The sequence below is a fragment of the Myotis yumanensis genome, unplaced genomic scaffold (genome assembly GCF_028538775.1).
Source record: "Myotis yumanensis isolate MYYU_CA2020_CCGP unplaced genomic scaffold, mMyoYum1.0.hap1 SCAF_5, whole genome shotgun sequence".
Lineage (NCBI taxonomy): Eukaryota > Metazoa > Chordata > Mammalia > Chiroptera > Vespertilionidae > Myotis > Myotis yumanensis.
Window position 1 is genome coordinate 57,701,118 of NW_027223756.1, and position 23,786 is coordinate 57,724,903.

Here is a 23,786-nt window from a genome sequence, read left to right on the forward strand (position 1 = left end):
ATTCCCCTTCATTCAATGTACATGTAAAATGCAGAGATCCACTACCGAAAGGCATATACACACAAACATAGACATCACCATTGCAAAATAGCAGGTACCATGGAGAAGAGAGCAATGAACCATTTCCTCATATGGAAAGAAAATACCCCATAAAACCCAAGCAGAGACCAAAATAGCACCACTTCACTTTCGAGCACTCTTACATAGAGCCTCTCACCCAGGCCCAGGACTAATTGGAGCCAGGTGCCTTGTAGAGATGCCAGTTTTCTGGATCTCCTGCTCCCTTTGTGGGAGGACAAGTTAATAACACATCCTTGTCTGGTGCATGTTTGAATCTTGTTTCTGAGGCTGTACCCACAGACAGCAGCCTTCCTCTGTGTGAATAAATAAATCATACTGAAAATTGAAAAAAGGATCCAGGTGGTCACTGCCTGCCTTCACTGGAAAATACTAAGTCCACTGTGCTTAGGGGTGATATTTTATGACAAAGAACATCAGACTTACTAGGCTGGTGGTTTTCAAACTTGTTATTGTAGAAGTTTTTTCCAGATAAAATCTTAGCTTGAATTTTAATATATAAAAGAGATTGACTGGAGCTGCTCTAGCTATAGCGGGGAGGGGTTGCGGGGGGGTCCAGGGTGCTGCCCATTTGGCTTCTTCCTTGGCCCCCACTTTAGTCCTCTTGCCCCCTGCACCTGCACTAAACCATGGAGCTCCACAGACAGGGTGGGAAAAGTACTGACCACTATGCAGGCTATTACTCGATACACATGACTTATTATTGCAGAAGAGGTCACTGAGGCCTACAGGATGAATGGAGATGCTAGTGTCACGGGCCAGCTGCTGGGACCACAGCCCTTCTGACTGTCCCAGCTCCATGCTCATGACACTTAGCAACCCAGCCACCATGTGGATGGCACATGCTCACTGCGCCTTAACAGGAAGCAAACATTTATACTATTCTGACTAAGAATGTAAAGCCATGGATTGAAATAACCTCCTTAGAGCCAGCCTAGCCCTTCAGGGCTTTCTGCTTTTGCTGTAGATGCAGTATTTTGGGCTCTGAAAACAAAAATATTGTGTAGGAGGAGATTTGGTTTGGTTGACATGTCCTTGATAGTAGTAGGGGATGTTGGGTAGCTGGGCATTCTACCGTCCTGCCTTCCACATGCCTTTTTCCTGCCTTCGCTGGGTGTCACCCGGCTTCGCTGGGTGGGCCTGCTCCCCAGGGCCCTGGGCAGGAGGCTGGCCAACGGGAATCTCATCGGAGAATTTCAGCTTAGCTAGTTGTGTGTGTGTGTGTGTGTGTGTGTGTGTGTGTGTGTGTGTGTGTAAGTAGCATGATTTTCCCTCCAATTAAAAAAAATAATATGACTCATAAGGAACATTTATAAAATACAAGCATGAAGAAAAAACTAGCACACAGAGAAGCATTTTAAGGTGCATTCCTTAGACTTTTATTCTTTTCAAAATGAGGATTTAATTTGTGGTGTAACAGTTTCCCATGATAGGAATCATCAAAATCATGAGATTTAAGCGTGAGCAGCGGAGATGGGAGTGAAGACCGAATCTTGCTGGTTCACGCCATCCTTAGACTTTCCTGTCCTTTCGTCTCTCCCTCCCTATTTCCTCTTCTTTCCTAAACCATTTCACCCAAACAGGCTCATTTTATCTAACTCCTGTACCGTGAGCCTCTTCTTGCAATAAATATGTAATAATAAATAATTGTTAATGGTGTAGAAATATTCCTTTGTGCCTTAACTCATTCCACCAAATCTTTACTTTTTAACATTTTTCTGCTTTTGAAAAGAACACTTGTATCACCATTTTTTATTCATAAATCATTGAGTATTTCTCTGGGATAAATTTCTAGAGATAAACCTGATGGTTATTCTGGGTGGAGACTTTGAATGGTATCCTCAAATTGCCTTCCAAAACACCTTCCCAGTTTTGTTCTAAAGCAAATATAAAGATGCATAGCTCCCTACACCATCGTCAGCTGTCCAATAGGGTAGACACATAGTGCCAAGGACACCGGGGCCGGCCAAGCAGAAGTGTCAGCAGGACTAAGCTGAGCACAGCACATTCAGGCTGTGGGATGTTGCATTCAAATGGAATTTTAGTTTTAGTGAGAATTTCTACAGATGTGTTATGTGTCAGTTTTCAAACATCAACAGAAAAAAATAAAACAAGAAGCACTTGCTTGTTTTTGTTTTTCTCCTGAAAGAACGTTAGGCAGGGCTCAAACAGGCTACAACCTAACTTGACCTGGCACTGGGAGGGCTTGTGGATGCTCAGGGTCTCAGGCGGTCACTGCGAAGCTCAGCATGAAGCCTTCCTGCCCTTGCAGCAGGTGTAGAAGGTGGGGTTGAGGAGCTGAAGAGCTTTCTCCTCTTTCTTTTATCCCAGAGGGAGGGATGGGGCTGACAAGTGTGGGAAGTCAAGGTTGACTCATCTGTGGCCTCGCTGGCCCCTGTTGTTCCTACCTGGTGGTCTGAGCTGCGGCTGATGGGCAGCAAGGTGAGGGTGGCAGACTTCCTATATCCCTATCCACCAAGGATTTTTCTTTTAAATCCATCTTCCCCTGCCCCTGCCTTCCATAGGTGTCTCTCCCAGTCTCCTCTCTGCCTCTCCCACAGCCCCGTGTGAGATCAAGTGAAGCAGAGAGAGTGCAGCTTGTGGAGAAGGAGCTAAATCAGGTGTATAACAGAGGTCTCCTGAGGGTGCTGAAGACCAAGCTAGAGCAGATTGGGATCCTAGTCCCAGGAGCTCAGCAGATCCCTTCAGCAGCTCTGCTCAGGGAAGGCCTCATAAAGACAGTGGTCTCTGTAAGGGCACCACAGAATGTCCAGTTTCCTGCGCCCTGGATTTTCTCTCTACCCTTCAGCTGCCTCCTGCCTTTATTTCCCTCCCCTGCAGAGTTGCTGGTTGGCCGTGAAGTCAACCCCTCTCCTCCACAACCCTCTCCTCTCTGTCTTACTGTCCCTCAGACACTCCTGTCTGGCCTCCATCACACCTGTTTCGTCCATGCTTCTACCCAAGCTGCCGACAGCAGCTGGAGAGAAATCACACAGCCCTGCAGATAGATGGGCGCCACTTCTTGCAGGTGGCCTTGAACCACAGCTGGCCACTTAGCCCTCCCCAGGGGCCTTCTGTTGGCCATTATTTTCCACTCTCTACAGAAGGATTTCCAAACTTTCTTCTCTGTCCTGAAACACTTGGCACTTACTGCATCACCCCACCCGTCTAACCACACGGTCTTGTGCAACAGTGACACTGATCCCCCTCCAACATTTCTCAAAGCGTTAATCATCAAACAGAAAATTCACTATCTTGAAGAGTTGAACTAAAATGGGGTGGGGGAAGGAATGTGACAAAGACAAAGAGGAGAATGTGACAATGACAAAGACCAGAGCAGAGGGAGGACCCTCCAAGGAGAAGGAGACCGGGTGTAAATTGTCCAGCGCCCCAGCTCTCCCTTTCTCCCGTCCTTCCTTCAGGTCTCGTTAGTCCAGATGGTCCAAGGACTGCTATGTAAGCAGTGCAAGGCAGCCCCTGTCCCCCGCTGCCCTGCAGTTACAAGCCTCCCGATCTCCCTCATCCCTTAGCTGATCTTTTCTGGACTCAGCATGACAGTGGTCAGACTTACTTTTCCACTGAGATTTAATGAACTGAGATTTAATTCTGGGCTGTGTTCCCTGGGGCACATTCGGATGCATATGCTCAGCGGCTAACTTTGGGGGGATTTTTCAGCTACACCAACTTCTCTCAACTTGGGACATAGCATATGCCACAGAAATGTGTAGCGAGAGTCCGATGCATGAGGTAGAGCCCGTGCCTGACTGCTTGAGCAGAAAGGCTTTATATATTCAGGGGTCTCGGGAGCACAGGCCACTTCTTGCTCCCTGGGGGCGACCTTCCAGCACTGGTGGCGGCCACCTCAGCCTTCCTGAAAGGGTGGGGGGGAGTGGACCGGGCGAACGGGTGTCCGCTGTGAGTTTGAGAGGTGCACATGCATTCACTTACCGCAAGGTGGGATCCTGCCAATTCGTTTGGATTCCCTGCCAGTTGGCAGCAAGACTGAGCCCTCCCCGAGGAGAGCCAGGGAGCAGAAGGCCGGCCTGGGGCTCTGGCCTTAAGAGCGAGCAGTATCTTTCATGCATGGGGCGTCTGAGCAAAGCTGGGCCAGACGGGCCGGCCCCTCACAATTCCCTTCACAGTTTTCTGCCAGGAACTATGAATTTTTTCCCAAGGGAAACCTTGGCATTTGGGGGATTTTGAACGTGTGTGTGTGTGTGTGTGTGTGTGTGTGTGTTTGCTCTTGGTGCTTGGTGTGTTTGTTCATGGGAAGGAACTGGCAGAAGCACTCTCCTCTTCTCACTCTGCGTGCTTGACCCTGTGACCTTGCATTCTCCTGAGCCTCCGCCACGCAATCTCTTCAGTCTCTTTGCTGCACGATGACTTCCCTGGACTATCCCATGGGACTCTTATGTCAATGGACTGGAATGCTTCTCTCCTCCCTGGGAAAAGCTCCTTTGGTCTCCATGAGCCCGGAGGTGGAGGAATTCGTAAGAGTCAGGGAGCTTGCCTCTCATTGCCTCTTATCACAGTGCCCCGCAGGCCCAGGGAGGAGGTTAGAACAGCTCCCTGCAGCATCCGAGCGGGGAGAGTGGCAGGTTCCATTCTCCGGCCAAAGCCACGCAGAGCCTCACAGCACCCCCCCCCCCCCCATGGTGGAGGGCCCTGTGGAAACATTCATGCCAAAGCCACGCTGGTGCTCCCACTCGCCTGCAGGAGACCACTTGTTCTCCTGAGAGCCTGGCAAAGCAGGATTATCAGTCCCACCTGACAGATCAGGAAAACAAGCTTCGGACAGGTCCATCACTTTCCCTCAGCCACACATTTCAGTGGATGGAAAAGAGAGAATGTGACAGTTAGCATGTTTTATTTTGAGTTGAACGGTATTATAAGCTTGCACCTGGCCTCCTGGGAGACAAATACCTCTTGGGAAGCCTGTGACATTCTGTCCTCAAGGATGATTTTATCCAAAGAAGAAGAGCTCCTAAAATGTGAGGTGATGCCAGGAAACCCCGAAACGACTTATGTGAAGTTCCGTCATTACAGTCATTCTTTCATTTAATGGGTTATCCACATTATATATCTTTAGGTACATAATCCTTTGGGCAGTCATTTATATCTATGTATAAATTAATTTATTGAGTCTTAGTCAATATAACAACTAATTGATTTTCTTTCTCTTCATGCATTTTTCTTGCCATCAGTATGCATTTAATCTTGTCTGAGGAGAAGACACTCTGAGTTTGAAAGAGGAATGATACCTGGACTCTGAGTTTGCAATTTAGAAGGGAACTTAAATCACCATAAGGTAGCATAAGAATAAAACAAATAGAATTAAAATGTTGATTGAGAGCAGGAACTGAGGACAAACAGCTGGGGAGTTCAGAAACACACATTGGAGAGGCAACATGGGGGGTGAGTGTTTGTGAAGGATGGTCAGGATTTCAATTCTAACCTATGGTGGTAGAGAGGGTACAAGGTGGAGAGACAAGAGGTGTGGCTTTTCCAGGGGACAGAAAGCCATGAGCAAAGGTATGGGGGGGCGGGGGGGGGGGCGACGGGGGGAGTGGTATAGGAAGCTGTCACATTTGTTTGGGAATTCAAATGGTACAATTTGTTAACTTTAAAAATATACATATTTTTATTGACTTCAGAGACAAAGGGAGAGAGAGAGAGAGAGAGAGAGAGAGAGAGAGAGAGAAACATCAATGATGAGAGAGAATCATCGATCGGCTGCCTCCTGCACGCCCTACATGGGGAATCAAGCCTGCAACCAAGCATATGCTCTGACTGGGAATCACACCGTGACCTCCACTGAGCCACCCCAGCCAGCCATTTGTTAACTATTAAACACCTACTTTATATGAGGCTCTGTGCTGAGTGCTTGATTTTGAATGTGAGCAAAACATGCATGGACCCTGCTCTCATTAATTTTACCAACAAGTGGGGGAAGCTGACACAAACAGTCATACTAAATAATAGAGGGAATAAGTACTCTGAAAAGAAGGGGGGATGTGAGGTAAGCTTTCAACTTTCCCAGCACGTAGAGGGGAGCACGTAACCCCCAGGGAGAGGCACACTGGGCCCGAGCATCCACACACTCTTGGGATGAGTGATTAGTGCCCCACCGCTCTGACTCCCTTGGGACAGAAGTAAAGGCTGGACTCAAGGGGTTTCATGTGGGCTGGGGTGGAGGGAAGCAAGTTGTTTAGCGTGGCTATGTGAGAGCCCCACAGGCGTAGTTGGGTGCATTCCTTGCCCGGGGTGCGTTTCTGGCCTTGATCTCTGGCTCTGGAGGTGGTTGGGATAATTGAGAGCTTATGCCCCACTCCCCAAAGACTGGTTTTAACACATTTGCAACCTGCATTTTTAATATTATTCCTTCTGACTGGAAGCATTTGGAAATGGTCCTTGCCCCTGGTTTTAAAAGGTGGCATTATTTTATGAACATTTAGACATTGATTAATAAAATTCCGAACCCATTAACTAATGGGGAAAATGCCAAACTTTTTTGTGTATCCAAGAAAGTAAATGTAATAAAAACTATCCCAAAAGGTAAGTTAAATTACAGCCTTCGTGTTTTTTTCTCCTGATGGCCCCACCAGATGTTTTAAAATGCAGGACACAGGCCTTTTTTTCCGTTTTCTCCAGGGAAAGGAGAAAGAAAACTTGGCTCAGATCTCCTAACTTCTGGAGTTAAAAAAAGAGTTATGGCGGGAGAAAGTCTGTCGGGAATCCCTGTGCTGCTGGGTTATAAATGTGGAGACAAGGGAACTAGGGCTCCGTTGATTTTTTAATCCACGTTTTCTTACTTACCCTCACCCACCCTTCCAGATCACCCTCAGAATTTTGTTCTGATTTCGAAAGGAAGAAACTGAGCTTGCGGTGCCCCCTCGGCCCTGTGAGGCTGAAAGGTAACCATTTGGTGTTTTCTTTGTTGAGCCAGGCAAGGCCCATCTTCAAGGCAGGGCCCTCGATTTGAGGAGTCCCTTCGAGGGCACTGAGCCAGGGTTGGGAGTGTCTGTGTGGTCAGTGAAGTGTGCTATCAGCACCTCTCCCCAAACAGTGTTCTCAGTCTCTAAGTGGCCGGTGTTGCTCAGTGGTTGAGCATTGTCTCATTAACCAAGAGGTCACTGGTCCAATTCCTGGTCAGGGCATGTGCCGAGGTCGTGGGCTCAGTTCATGGTCGTGGGCTTAATCCACAGTCAGGGTGCATACAGGAGGCAACCAATTGATGTTTCCCTCTCACATTGATGTTACTCTCTCTCTCTCCCTCTCCCTTCATCGTTACCTACTACAAAAATTTGAGTGCAGTCGGTATCTGGTCATCTCCCACACCAATCCAAATTAGGCTTCTAGCCTGGGCACATGAGAATTTTCAAGGAAGTTTAAGGCATTGTAACGCAAGATCAACACAGGTCAGATGAGATGAACCACTATTGTGTCTGAGCATTGCCATCTGGGACACCAAGTTGTCAGTTCTTTCATTTGCCATCCTTTTCTTTTCTTTTTTTAAAAAAATATATATTTTATTGATTTTCTACAGAGACGAAGGGAGAGGGATAGAGAGTTAGAAACATCGATGAGAGAGAAACATCGATCAGCTGCCTCCTGCACACCCCCCACTGGGGATGTGCCTGCATCCAAGGTACATGCCCTTGACCAGAATTGAACCTGGGACCTTTAAGTCCGCAGGCCGACGCTCTATCCACTGAGCCAAACCGGTTAGGGCTGCCATCCTTTTCTTTAGGCATCTTGGTGGGCTTGAGATCAGGGTTAAGATGTTTAGGGAATAAGATGGGTGGAAAGATGAATTCAAACAAAGTTAACTATAAAATTAATTTATGTCAGAGGAATTGGATTTTTTCACTAAAACTTATAAAGCTATGTCGTTTTCACAAGGAGAAAAAGTCTTCATTTGAATAAAATAACGGCAGAAATGGGTTGAAGTGACATCCATGGAGAAAAGCTTCTTGGCCTTGAATGGCAGGTGGTTTTGCAGTCCATTCTTAGTTCCTGGTCTGAACGTCCCCTCTCAACTCCCCACGTGTGAGGATTTACTGGGACCCTGATCCCATAACTTAACTTTCTTTCTCTATTTTTCTTTTGGATTATGAATGTCTACTGGAGTTAGGCAGCAATAACATAATTTGTCACTGTCTAACATGCAGTGTTATGTTTGAGCCTTTTGACTGAGCTGAATAACTTAGTGTCTTATTTTATTAATGGTATACCTTTAAAAGACTAGCTTTATTTAAAGTGAGAGATAAGCTGCAGCGTAAGGGAAAAGATGGAATGAAAATGCCACTTATTTTTTGTGCTACTCCCCCGCTGGGCCAAGCTTCCCTCTCACAGGGATCTACCTGCAGGCAGTTTTCAACATCCCAAGCAAGAAACGCTAACATATTTTCAGCTCTGTTTATACACCTTCCTCCTCAATTCCATAGTCCTTAGGGGCAGTGGACCAAATGGTCATTCTTTGATTATTATTTGGAGTTTTGCAATCTCTTCTTGGAAGGCCCCGCCTCCTGCTGAGCCCTTCTTTTCAATGTTTCTGCCAAAGTTATCTTACACCCCAGGCACTCAGTTCATTCAACCCACCCCGAGCTCTTAGAGAGGCTTCTAGAGGCTCTGCGGTTGTCACCTTCTGTTCCAGAGGCTAACCCTTTCCTCTTATTCCTGTACAATCCCCTTGGCTCCTGCTCAGGTTTCCCCCAAGCCACACCCAGCCTCATAGTGTACCAGCCACTCTTTCAAGAAAAGTCCCATTTCTTCATGAGACCCTTCCCCAACAGCTTGGGAAAAGAATGGGTCTCTGCTGGGAACATATCCACATGGTGCCTGTGCCACTCATTACTCCTGACCTAGTAATGATGATGATGATAATAATAATGGTATTCAAATCTCTTTCTGTAAACAGACATTGGATACATACACATCCTATTAGTGCTATTCCTCTGTGGAACCCTCACTAATACTGTGGGTATTTTTATGATTATCACATTTTACAGATGTGACCCCGGGGGCACAGAGAAGTTAGGTAACTTGCCCTAGGTCTTTGGCACCAGAAAGTGATACACTTGGGATTCTGTTTGACTTTCGAGTCTGTACTCTGCCATGAAATTAAATACATATCACTTATGCTGTGCTCAGGATTCTTGTTCATCAGTTGGCCTCATGTACCTTTTTTGACCAGAGCACTTATGCTTTCAGCTGTCAGTTCTGAGAAGACAGAATCTGGCCGTTTGGTGAATATGCCCTGTGGTGCTCCAGCCCAGCCTTCTGAGAGGAAGGCGTTTAGGAAAGCTGCTGCTGCTGAATGGTGCTCACTGTAAAGGCAGGTCATGATTCAGATGGTCTTCTCCTTGACCATCTTCCTTCCCATCTGATGATCATTACAAGACAACTGGGGAAAACCCCATAATTTCATCACTGGATAACATGTTAGCTATTGAGGAATTGCATCTGGGGTTCCCTAATCACCTGTTTCAGCATAAAAGCTAGTTAACATTTTAGAAGAGGTGACTCTTTCAAAGTTTAAATGTATGTGCTAGCTTCCTGTGCACAGCACAGATAGGGGCCACCTCATCCTTGTATTATTCGGAGGCAAGGAGAACCCCTGCAGGAAGTAGAGCCGAGTCTGAGGAGACCCAGACTGTGGAGAGAGGGTCTCCTCTCTCACCGCCATGGACACTCACCTCCTTGGGTGGAAGTGTAGGAGCCGGCTTCCTAACCTAACATCACGCTCGCTTTCCCTCCTGAATTGTCTTAATGGGATTGTGTTTATAGGAAGTTCTTGATGCATTTGTTTCTAAATATCAGTGAATGCTCTGGGACTTCAACAGCTCTGTTGGCACCCTTGTTCTTGGAGCAGTTTCACTTTCCATTGGCAAAGTGGGATTGTTTCTGAAGGCATTTTAAAAAAATGTTCCAGGTACCAGGCAGGACCAATGGGGTGGACTGGGTGCCCAGCAGTAGACCTCTCTGTGTGTGTCTCTCTCTGTAGCTGTCTCTGTCTCTCTCTCTGTCTCCATCTCTCTTCTTTAAGCAGTTTACCTCAGCCCTATTTTCAACCTTTCAGGCTATCAAGCACCAGGGTGTTTAAAGTTTTAATAGGCTTAGAGGTGACTCTTGAGTCCACCAACATCTGCACTCATCTGTAATTTATGGCTGCCTCTTATTTAGTTGGTTTAGTAAATTGTACCTAAGAGTATTCGCTGAGACTTGGCAGTCTGGTGTACAGTTTCACGATTCAGCTGTGTTTTTGCCAACTATTTGGGTTTTTTCTTCTCTCTCTCTTTCTTTTGGATGACATTCTCAAATACTTAATTTGGAGCTTTGGTCTGGAACACACTTTATCAGACACCTTTTGCGTGCCAAGAGACCCCTTATGCATTCTGTGGAGGCTAACTTTCCACATGCTAACACATTTATTTCTAAATCGCTTTTAAAGTCACCACTTTTCCAAATAACAGAAGGTAAAGGGCGGTGCATTTGGACCACTTGGTTCTTGTGCCTCTTGCTTCTCCCCACACCCTCCACCCTCCTTCTCTGGATTTGAGTCGAGGGGAAATTCTTCTCTAAGTGGAGAGGTGAGGGTGATGGTGCCTAACCAAACCATAAAATTAATGTCTATTGCAAAAATAAAAGGGCTTACTTTGTTATGTGGTATGTGAGGACATGTTTTGGCCTTATTTCATGTGCTCAGTCTAACCATGCCCCAAAGATTAAATCAAGACTATTATGGGTCTAATTTATTTCTCTTTCAGGTCTGTCATCATGTGTGTAGATTTGGGATATTGTGTTTTCCCACTTTCAGGGGGTAAGGTCCGGATCTGGCAAACACAGTTTTAAGGCCATCTATGAAAAGTCCCCCAGGCAATTTGTTTACAGTTTCGCAGAATTTGATTTTCTAGCCAAATCTGTGACTAACTCACGGCTCCTTTTTCCTTTTCATACACACGATGGAGGGCTCAGCTTTCCGGAGCTGAAGTTCCAATTGTGTGGTGGGCTCCAAACCAGAGAAGGTGTAATGCATCCGTGTTATGATGAATCCTCTGTAATCATGCAATCTGCTAGAAAAAGGTGATCTTAAGGAAAAATTTGCAATGGAATTAGATCCCTCACTCACACCATTAATCTTCCTTTAAGGTCTGAGGAGAGATTAGTGCTTAGGGTAAATCTTTTAGCATTCTTTTTTATAAGTGGAGAATAATGTAACCACCTTAACCCTTTGCATGAGGCAATGGAAGCGTGAAACACAAACTTCCCTCCATGTTCCTTTCAGGGTTCATGTCTTCTCTAGCCCGTTGCACTCATGGGCCAGCTGAGAAGTGTCTGAGGCCAAATGTGCAGAACACTCTGAAGCTGACCCACACCCTGGGTTGCTGCCTATTTGGTCTCATCCCCTGGTGCAGAGATGTCGGATATAAGTACAGTTTGTGCATACTGATGGCTGAGGTATGGGCACTGTGTATCTAAGATCATTGGTGATTTGTGAATCTTATTTTTTTCCTTTGCTGCATCTATATTGCATATTAGAGCAGAGAAAGACCATGACAAATAACGTCATAGATGCTTGAGTAAAAAATAGAGTGAGCACATTTTCCTTCTACTCAGTGGCCCCCAATTCCTAAACCCATGCGGAGGTTTCTGCCACTAAATGCTTATCTATAGCCTTGTTGGACACGAGGTGCCAGAGGCAGCCTCCCTGCCTGGTATAACCCCTCCCCTTCCATGCACCAGCCTTTCAGGGCAAGGGTCTGGCGAAGGGAGACTGACACTAATGGTGTTTTTTTGTATGGCTATTGCTGATGCAAACATGTAATCATTTTGTTAAAACTGCCCATAAGTCCCTTAGTTTGCTAGAAAGTACGGAAGTGCTCCAAGATGAATGGAGACATATGTAAAGGACAGAGGAGCCAGTTTAAAAGGACTCCTACTGGTTGATCTAGGTCAATTTTAACATAAGAAATGAAGCCCTGGCCAGGTAGCTCAGCTAGTTAGAGCATCGACCCCATACACCAAGGTTGAGGGGTTTGATCCCCGGTCAGGGCACATACAGGAACAACCAATGAATGCATAAATAAATAAGTGGAACAACAATAAATGATATTCATGGATTATAACACATTGGATAAAATAAAAACCTATGAGTTTACATTGGCACAAGTAAAAAAAAATAAATGAGGAAAAATACATGCTAAGAATCACTACATAAAACATAATAAAAAATAATAAAATAGAATGCCAAGTAATACATACAGAAGGAATGATGGACTTAGAAATCAACACTGGATGCTAAAACCAGTGAGTGAAAATTTGAGGAGAAACAGGATGTTTTTATGATCTCAAAGTGTCTCCATACAAACTATTTATTAATTACATGTGGTAAAACAGTTATTTTACAGTGGAGAAATCTCATGGACACCACCTTTCCCAAGTGACCAAAGTCAATGTCACCAGCAATGGGACAAGCTAATGGCATGCAGTGAAGGGCACAGCATCACTTGGACATTTCTATAAAAAATTCAGGATCCAGTCTAATTGTAAGAAATGTCAGTCAAATCCAAATGGAGAAATGCTCCGGCCTGTAATCTTTGAAAGTGAACAGGTGAACACACACAGAGACTGGGGAATGTGCCGGCTAAGGAGGGGGAGACATGACCACCAAATGCAGGTGTGTTCCTGGAGTGAACCCTGGATGGAAAATCATCAGCTCTACATAAAGGTTATTGGGGGGAACTTTGAAAATCGTCTGTGGATTAGATTATAGAATTGCATCAAAATGACTTATTATTATTTTGAAAATAGCACTGTGGTTTTTGTAAGAGAATGTTCCTAAGATATACACACTAAACATTAAGGGGTAAAGGCATATGATGTCTTTAAGTTACTTCCAAATGACTTAAAAATAATGTGGGTATATATGTATAAATACATATCCACATATGTGCACATGGACACATATATACACATATATACATATAAACAAATATATCTGTACACGTACATATCTCTACCTACAGAAGGAGAATGATAAAGCAAATGAAGTAAAATAAACAATTGATGACTTAGGGTAAAAGGCATATTGAGTATATCTTGTACTCTTTTAATAACCTAAGTTTTAAGCCATTTTAAAATACAAAATTATAAGAAATACTCATAAGAATAAAATTGATTAAACTTGATTTGAACAAACAACTTGAGAAACTACTATTCCATACTTGCTTTCTACCTGACCCTACCGGCTACTCTCTTAACTCTCTGCTTGGCAATTACAGCCAGGGCGGGGAGTCTTTTCCCAATTGTGGTTGTTACACCGAGACCACACACTCACCTGCATAAGCAAAACAAAAGTGAGCATTCCTGGCACCTCTTGCCACCTCAGTCCCAGCAGTGATGAAGGAGGAGGACCCAGCTCAGGAGAGGGAAAGGCTTCTCATCACTCCAGGCAGGGCGTTCCCCCCTGGTGGTCTGTGGGCCCCTGAGAAAGGCTGGGTCTAACTTGCCCACCCAGGGGAGGCTCAGCAATCAGGACAGGAGGTTGTAACAGCAACTACAGCAGCTACACAGGCTCTGCAGTGAGCGGACCTGAGGGGTTGCTGTCTTGGCAAGGACGAATAGGCCTTCATCAGGCAAAGTCACATGTGGACACATGACCCACCAATTCTTGCAGCTGTTATCTCTAAAAACAGTCATGCCCACGCTAGCTTTTGTGCCTTAATTCAAACTACTGTTTTCCACAAAATTACATTATCTCACTTGATATTTACTATCTATAGGTAGCAATTAACTTAGGTATCAACTAATTTAGGGGTTAATCTGGTGACCAAAGAAAATGTGTATAGCTGAGATGTAATATTGACTTGGTCTTAGGCACTGCAATACGATTAATTGGTTATTGTTTAGCAGACACAAGCTTTGCCATCCAGTTTATCATCAGCACGTCAGAAGCTAACATTGGATGGATCAGTGCAAGCCAGGGTGAACATCAACTGTCGTCATTTGGTGTGTGTGGGTGGGGGCAGATTTGTATTCAGGGTACAGAAATGAGAGAATTTGGGGTCTTGAGTTTTTTAAGTGTTCTGGGAAAATATCTAGTAAATTTCACTTCCTGGATATACTTTATATGTCTTTTTAGAGTTTGCTTCCTCTCATAATGGATTCAGAGTGATTTCCAATTAAAAAAAACACTTAGGTATCTTCTTAATTACTGGTTTCTCTTCACTGGGCCTTCAGTGTATAGCAGGAACTATGTCATCTTGTTTAATTCTCACTGCTACCCTATGAGATAAGATTGTTTTTTGAGGATTCAAATTTGGGGCTTCCTGTCAGTCCATCAGTACTTAACTTGTCAGTGTGCAGGGGCCCCCAATAGAAGCAACTCATGGAGAAGCCTGTTGGTGGGCACCAGAGATTTCTCCTGCATATTGGAATTGTAGCCACTTACCCAGGGGAGCAGTGCTGATTGAAAATTCATTCTCTGCAGGTTTTCTGCTGCGAAATTAGTCCTTACTTAACTGTCATATTATGGGTAGACATTTATTCTATTTTGGCAAGAGCAATGCATTTAAACACACAAGCAAGCATTTCCTTTCTTTTCCCTTGATATGCAAACATTTCACTGCAAAGTCATCAATGAAAACAGCCACTTCCAGAAAGACATTTTTAAATAAAAATGTAATGTTCAAATCTTGATGGATAAGCACTATAGAAGTTAAAAATAGAAAATTTGGAGATTTGGAAACTGAAATGGTAAAAGAATCAAAATAAACCTGTATTAGTTTCCTACCACTTCAGAAATTGATTATCTCACAGTTCTGGAGGCTAGAATTCTAAAATCATGGGTCAGCATACTCTCTGAAGGCTCTAGGACCCTTCTTTGCTCCTTTTTATTATTTTTATTTTAAAGTATATTTTTATTGATTTCAGAGAGGAAGGGAGAGGGAGAGATAAAAACATCAATGATGAGAGGCTACCTTCTGCACACCCCCTACTGGGGACTGAGCCTGCAGCTGGGGCATGTGCCCTTGACTGGAATCGAACCCAAGACCCCTCAGTCTGCAGGCCGAAGCTCTAGCCACTGAGCCAAACCAGCTAGGGCTTTCCTTGCTTCTTCTCACTTCTGTTGGTTGCTGACAATCCTGGTGCTCTCTGGTTTGTAGATGCTTCACTCCAATGTCTGCTTTGGTCTTCACATGGCTTTGTCCCCTGTGTGTCTGCATTTCCCCCTCCATCTAAGAACATCAGCCATAACATAAGTGTGGTTACCAGAGAGGAGGGGGTGGGGAGAGAATGGAGTGGGTTAAAGGGCTCAATTTATGTTGTTGGAGGGACACTAGACCTTGGGCGGTGAGCACACAATGCAACATTCAGATGATGTAGCATAGAATTACACACTTGAAGCATATATAACGTTATTAACTAATGTCACCCAAATAAACTGATGAAAAGAACACCAGTCCTTTTCTTAGGACCCGCCCTGATCCAGTATGTCCTCATTTTAATAAAATTACACATACAAAGACCCTATTTCCTAATGAAGTCACATTCACAGAACACAGGGGTTAAGACTTCAACATCTTTTTGAGGAACACAGTTCAACCCACAACACACTCATATTTTAATAAAAAAGAAATGTGACCCAAGCTATCGTGAGAGGAAATAGATTCCACATCGCTGAGGGCAGTGGCTGTCCCTGCTGCGCGCTCCAGTGACACGTTGGCACGCGCAGTTCAGTCCTTTCTTTGCTGGCTCCGAGTTGCAGGTGAAGTGAGGGCAAAGATTTCACTGACCGGAGACAGGAAACAAAAACCAAACTTTCTCTGGCCCAGTGATCACCATTAGTTACCTATCTGGTTTTCAGAAACATAACGCAGACTTTTTGGCAATAACATATGCAGCCTTTAGTGACTGCACGCAGCAGCACCATGTTTCTGGGGTTCAGTCTGGAAAAAGGAGACAAAGAAATGCATGATGCAACTGATCTCATCGTCTAATTGATTATTCTGTCAAATTCCAAAATCGATAGAAAAAAGAAAATCCACTTGGGTGCTGGATCCCCTGATGGGGTTCCCCCCTGGGAGTATGCTAATATTATAAATGCTGGGTTCTCTTAAATCTAGAACGAAACCATACATCCTTTGGCCATGTGTACATGGTATGAGTAGCACGTCTCCAAGTTCATTACCAAACTCATGACTGGATCTCTGAATTGTTGATGCAACCCTTTTTGTAATAATTGAAACAAATAGGTTCTTCAATGTGGGGCTTGACATTCCGCCCAGGGGATGGTCCAAAGTCTCTAGTCCAGGGGTGGGCAAACTTTTTGACTCGAGGGCCACAATGGGTTCTTAAACTGGACTGGAGGGCCGGAACAAAAGCATGGATGGAGTGTTTGTGTGAACTAATATAAATTCAAAGTAAACATCATTACATAAAAGGGTACGGTCTTTTTTTTTTTTTTTTTAGTTTTATTCATTTCAAACGGGCCGGATCCGGCCCGCAGGCCGTAGTTTGCCCACGGCTGCCTAGTCACACAGACTAGTCTCTTCTTATAACTGGGGGATGTCCCACAGCAGCTGATCGTCAGTAGACACATCCGGGAATACATTTCCAATGCCACCCACAAATAAATCTGGGTCAGACTATTTCTTCAGAGGAAATCTTTCAGACACATGCCTGACACAAAGCTAAGAAGTACAGTGTCAATATTTTACTGCAGAGTCTTGTTTAATATGTTGAAAACATTCAATCCCAAATGTCAAGAAAACAGTTGTACTCTGACTCAAGGGCCAAGGCGTACATTTTACTGTGGTTAGTGATGCATGTTGGTAAATAACTCTCAATTTTCGTCTCTGTTCACCAAAGGAACACTCTCATGCCCATAAGGATTGGCTTAGCCCTGCAAGGAAAACTTTTCTAAACTCTGCACAGGGCAGCAAATGGTAACTCAATTTCTCATTTGGAAGTCCAACAAGTCTCTGCTGTTATTAGAGGAGCTAGCTCTAACAATGTGTGGAGTGTAGGACATGTCCATAATGTTGAAATTCTGGGCTGGTTTAGATTAGGGGCTTTCTTTCATTGTATTCTTAGAGAGCCTGTTGGAGCACACCTAATTTTTCTCTGCCCCTCATCTCAAAGAAGTAGAAACCTGTCAGAGAATAAGCCGGTCTCACCTGGAAGAAGAGTCTTCTGGAATGTTGAATTTGGGGGCATGAAAGAGGAAGGGGGTTAGCATGCTCTCAAGCAGCCCCTGAGTACAACTGGGGGCCCCAGGAGGTCTGCAAAGGGTATCCTCAAAAGCATCAGCAGAGAGAGAGAGAGAGAGAGAGAGAGAGAGAGAGAACACTGAACTGAAACCAATGAAAGGGTGAAGGGGGCAGGGGAGTGAGAAAAACCTTGCAACATCAGGGAGCCAAGTGGTTGTGGCTTGATGTATCCTGCATCTTATTTTCTTTGATTTTTCCAGAAAAAGCTGGCAATGAGAATAGAGGAATTGCAAACAATGTAGTGTGCCCTTGCCAAGATATAAATACAGAAGAAACATTCTAAAGGACTATGTACAGTATCAAATTATCTGCAAAGATGATGAAAATAATGACTTACATTCTCCATCCTCTGCCTGGTGACTCACCGAAGTGGAAAATGAAGCAGTTGGGGAGATTAAAGTTACCCCCCAAAAGAGGGGGAGAGGAGTGGCTTCAAGAACAGTCAATCCAATCAGTCAAGTTAAGATGTGGCCAGAGGATCTGTGGCAGGAGGTGGCAGCTAAATGTTTTGTGTTTCCTTCTATTCTCCATAATCTTCAATAAGGCAAGTTTCAAGCCTGGCTCTCCATACTCTGCCTGGGTCACAGATATTTTAAGAAGCACCTAGTGTGTACCAGGTATCAAGTGAGAACATGCAGACAATTTCTACTGTGCATGCTCACTAGGCGGGAAGACAGGGTAGAAACAAGTGACCCTGGCCCGGTGGTAAGACCCCTCTGTGCTGTGTCTATGTTTTTGTAACAGTCTTATTGGGGTACAATTGACACATCATGCACCCACTCATGAGCATTGCGTTTTATATCTCTATTTGTTTAAAATATGTCTCATTTAGCAGACAACAGGCTCCCTGAGGGTAACAACCATGCGTAGTTTATTGATCAATATCCACCCAGTGCTATCACAGTGCCCAATGCAACTACTCAGCAGTTATATATTTTTGATAGATCCAGAGTGAATAATAAGAAAAATTAGTTTTCTGAGGCTCATAGATTGGCTTTAATAAACCACCCATTCTTTTATTTGCAACCACTAAACAACCATATATTTTTTTTACTTACTTAGTTTACTGGTTTATGATAATAGGATATTCAGGGACAGCCAGATGGAAGAGATGCATAAGGCTAGATGTGTGAAAAGGGCTCAGAGCTTCCATTTCCTCTCCAGGCACCACTCTGCCCCAATCTCCATGCGCTCACCAGCCAAGAAGCTCCAGGAGCCTTGTCTATTCGGGTGTTTATGGAGGCTTCATCACACAGGCATGGTTGATTAAATCATTTGGCCATCGGTGATTGATTCAACCACCAGCCCTGACAACTATGTATTTTTAATAAATCCATAATGAATGAATAAAAAGAAAAAAATTAGATCTCTAAGGCTCATAGATTGGATTTAATAAACCACTCCTTCTTTTGTGTTTCTCCAAAATCTCAGGCAACTTTTAAAATTGGGATGTGCCCAGGAGAGAGAAAGGGACTCGCTTTGGTAGGAGGAAAATAATACACACTTAGTCTGTTTCTCCGAACACTTCTCACTAGCTCGTACACTACTTTTTGACCCCAAATATGAGCAGAGAGAAACTTTGGTGGCGTAGTTTCTCACCTGCTTTGCATGCTTAAGAAAGAAGAAGAGATCAGCTGGCTAAGGATGACCTGGTATTTGACTGGCATAGATAAAATGTTGCAGGGGAAAAAGGAGCAGTCCTTTCTAACCCCTTTTGGACAAAATTGAATGGGTTCCTGGCTGGAAGTATCTTTAGGGGGAGAATCGGTCAACATGCTTAGCAAGGACTTGTGTAAAATATGTAGTCGTTTTTATAGAGCTCTTAACTAAGCCTTGGAAACTGGGAAGTCATTTAATATGCTCTCTGGGAGCGGGGATTCTGCAGTGCTAAGAGTAGGATATTACAGTTTCCTCAGCAAAGAAAAATTATGCACGTGCACCTGTGAGGCAGAGGGGAAACCATGTATGGGGCTCATAAAACTGCATGCTACAGTCTAATTGTTTACCTTAAGGTGACTGTCAGTTCTGATGCAACATCTTGGAGCCAATGTTCCTCTGTGGGTTGGAGCTATGACTCAGGATGCTCATTCCAGCTCCCATCTGTAATTTGAACAACAGTTTCTTCTTGTCAGCAGCAAGCTCATGTGCTCATTGGGAACCCAAGGGACCCGTGGACTCAGTTTTTCACAGAGTGCCAAGGACAAGGGGGTGACGGGAACCTGGATGTTTTTAGAACCATTTGTATTCAACTTCAGATTAGTCCTATGTATTTTTAGTCATTGGGGAGAATTCTGCTGATAAGGTCCCAGATAAACATAAACACACAATAAATGTGTTCCTAGGGGGAAAACACACAATTTCACTTAAAGTGAAACAAGATGGAGTGTGTATGATGGAGGTTGGGGGTAGGGTTGGAGTTTAAATCATATTTTTAAACCCACTAAGGAATCTTGCTTTATAGAGCAATTCACTGTATCTTTGTGGAGTAAATACACCAATGTTCATCGTTTAATGATAAGCCCTGGTTATCACATGCTGTCTCAGGCACATTTTTAGTGAGAGAAAACTATATAATAGCTTTATATTTGTAAATGGGCTCTGGTAGATTAAAAATATTTACTTTGAAGTTCTTGAAACAGATTCAGATTGGCTTCTAAGAGAGACACTGGAAGAGAAAGGAGGCAGGCAGTAGTACGTAGGTCTTGCTCTCGGTGGATTGTGCTGGTGCTTTGGAGAAACTTCGAGAAAGCAGACAGGGTGGTCTCTGTAAAGTGAATCTTTTGAATCAGTCAATTACTTATTAGAATCACAGGATGATGCCAAAGTAACAACCACAGAGGCATTCTCCGTATCTGGAGTCCATCCTGGATTCACACTGGTCGCTGGCTTCCACAGACACGTGTTGTCAGCAGGCTCATTCCTATGGAGGCCAGAATACCTCCTGAATTAATTGTATCTCTGACACCCTCCCCCCCCCCCCGACACTCCCAGAATGGAACCAATTCTGAAAAGCAGCCACTCAGGACAAGTCTTGCTTGGTTGTGAACCTGTATCAAGTATAAGAGTTGGGCAGCTGCTGGAAGTTCCAACAGCTCAACCAGCCCGGCCCTCCCAGCCTCCAGAGCCACCTGCCTGGGCTGAGAGAAGGCAGGTGGTCAGCTTGAATCAGACTTGGCTTGTGAGCGAAAGCAGTGGCCCCTCTCAGAGTCTCTCTTGCCCTTATGCAGGGGGGTCCAGCCAGCTTGATGTGCACCCAACACTCTTAGTGGCCAGAAGCTCCATCACAACTCTTCCTTCCCTAGACTATGAGGTCCTAGTAGGGAGGGGCGATGCTTCATGCTTCTCCTGTAGGCCCTCTTGGAGCCCAGGCTGTCTATAGGTAAGCAATATAGCATCTTCGGTAAAAAAAAAAAAGGCTCTGGATCCAAATTGCCCTGGTTGAACTGTGTACCTTCACATAAGCTGTTTAATTTCTCTGTGCCTTAGTTTCTGCATCAGTGAAATGGGGACAGTAATACTATTAAATGGGTTCATATATGTAAAGTGCTTAGAACAGTGATGACTGCTGAACAAATGTTAGCTATCACTGAGTCAGACACGGGGACAGTTAGATCTTCCCTTTACTCCTGTGTGTGGCCATCTAGCATGTAGTATGCATGTGTTCTCTGCTTTATTTTAGAAATAATTTAGGATGGCATTTATGTTGTGGCTTAAAGGATGCATTTCTATAAGGCACCTGTTGTCATCTAGAGCTGAGGGACAGACCAACCCAATGTTCCCCAGTCAGTTGGCCCAAACCAAGCCATCCTTTTGTTCTCCTGAAGTTTAAGTGTCTCGAAGGCAGTGCCTGGGAAGCTGAATGCTCTTGTGCAGTGATGTTACTGAGGGATTTCATATGACTCACTTATGGTAGAATTACCCTCAGGTCACTCAGAGAAATTCCACAGCACAGAAACAACGACAAAAAAACCTTATTCTTTTCTAAGGATAGAGGTCTTCTAAAAAAAATCTGCTTGTTCGATATTTTTGTTCTTTTTCAATAAAATGCTGTTGGCTGGTTTGGGTAACTCATTTTATTGGAGATGGAGGCTATATATTTTGCCCCTAACTTGCCCTTTTCTTCTCAGCAACTCAAAGGGCTTGAGAAGATGATCCCTCGCCTGGGGAGGTGGGACCCTTACCTGGATTGTGTCAGAGGTAGGGCAAGACAACTGGATAACTGTCCTCAACTTGAGAAGGAGAAACACCATTAGCAATAGGACTAATTTGATTTTAAATTTATACGGACAAGTTAACTGATCTCAGTATCTTAGTATATGGGTAAGACCCTATGCTAAAAGCTATGAGTGATTAACCATGTCCTCAAGGTACATAAATTTAGCTCAAACGCTCTCTGTTAAAGTAATCTCTAAGTGAACGGTGAGAGCCCTGTAATTTGTGCTGTCAATGTCCCTTTGCAAATCTCTGCATGAACGCCAAGGTTGACACAGAGGTGAGAGACTTTCAGTCAAAACACTGAGCAGACTCTATAGCACAAGCGAATGCGTTATCACATTTGGAAGGCAACTGGCATGGGCTTGTGCTATCAAATGTCTGAGTTCTCTGGTCCAAATAGTGGGGTGGGATGGCTTTGATTCTAGAGGTTCTCTTGCTGATTTCAATGAGATAGAAACACAGTTTAAGATGAGTTGTTCACTGCTTGTAAACCAAGGAAGATGGCCTGATGCTCCACTCAGTCCCCAAGAATTTCTCAAGTGCTCTTTTCTGGCTGTGAAAACAGCCTTTCACATCCAGGAAAAATATGGAGGGCTTATTTAGGGGAGAGCTATGCCTAGAAACTGTCAACTTTAGATCACTATAAACTGTATAGATATGAAAACAAATGGTCTTAATATAATTATATGTATTTTCTCTTTGGTATGTGCACGTATAGATCTGTGTGCAATCAGGGGACCTCCACCCCCCAAACCAGCCCTTCATTAGACTGTCATGAAGGATAAAACCTGAAAGGGGAGAGGAGTAGGGGGACTCAGGAAGGGGAGGGCAGGAAAGCTGTGTGTGTGCTCACCAACATCAAGTTGGAATGTTACCTCTTGGTTATTCCTTCTCACTCCTTCCCTGAGGCCCACAACTTTTTCATGGCATGGCTGTTTCTAGTTCCCCCAACACCTTATGATCCCAGAGTGAGAAAAGGGGCAGCGGGCAGTAAAGTGAATTAAAGCTTTGCTGGTGGCTGCCCTGACATCTCACCTGGAATCTGGCAAAACTTAAGGAAGAATATCTGATGGGGGAGCCCAGAGGAGAGAAGGAAAGGTGGAACAAGAGGGGCAGGGGATGGTTGTTTACACATTTATCCATTTGTTTAGTTCAAGGTCTGTGTCAGGCACTGTTAGGCGTTGGCAACCTAAAATCAATTTACTTATTATGCATTCACTTATTTGACAATGTTTTCTATGATATTGTGGTTTATAAGAAAGAATGAATGTTTGGTCTTTTTCTAGTAGTTCCAGGCACAGAACTCCTAAAACCATGGGGATTTCCTAACTGATGAGAGCCATAAGGGTGTTCTTCGCTATTCTAAGGAGGTGATTTTGGGAAAGCCCCTACGTAACCTAAGGGCGGGGATGGTCCCACCCTGACCTCCTGGGAAGCGAGAGGGCCTGAAGGTAGAATCAATCACCAGAGGCCAACGATTTCATCACTCATGTCTATGTAATGAAACCTCCATAAAAACCCAAAAAAGGACAGGGTTCCGGGAGCTTCTAGGGTGGTTAACACATGGAGATGTGGGGAGAGTGCCACATTCTTCCATCTAGCTATTCCTTTCACTATAAGTCAGTAATCTAGTCAGTCACTGTTTTTCTTAGTGTTGTGAGCCACTCCAGCAAATTAATCAAATCCAAGGAGAGGGTCACTAGGTGAAATCAACTCCCAGCTAGGTCTTTGAAATTGACCAGTTAACTCTAATACATTTCTTTTGAGCCTTGCATATCACCTATTTTTTCCTAGTATAGAAAATTTGAGGACTATGTAGAACAAGATAATGCAATATTCCTTCCATTCCTTTGTAATTTGATAATAATATTGTCACATTCTTTCTAAAAAGAAAATATGTAATATACAAGACAGGGAAAAAGTAGGTTTATAGTTGTGAGCACACAAAACATAGTTTATTCTTGTATTAGTATTTATTAATTATTGTATTATTTTCCATATAAACAACTGTAAACCCACTTTTGGACCACCTTGTATACTCAAATGTAGGACATCGTTCTTTTTCGAATTGGGGAAGAATTTTGAAAGCAATGGACTAGAGAATGTAGAGAAGGTTTCTTCCACGTTATGAATCATTATTCTTAAAAATTGCACCCAAGAACCAGATGTTTTGGGGAGGTGGGTACAGAGGAACATTAGTCACCACAGGTAGGAGTAAAG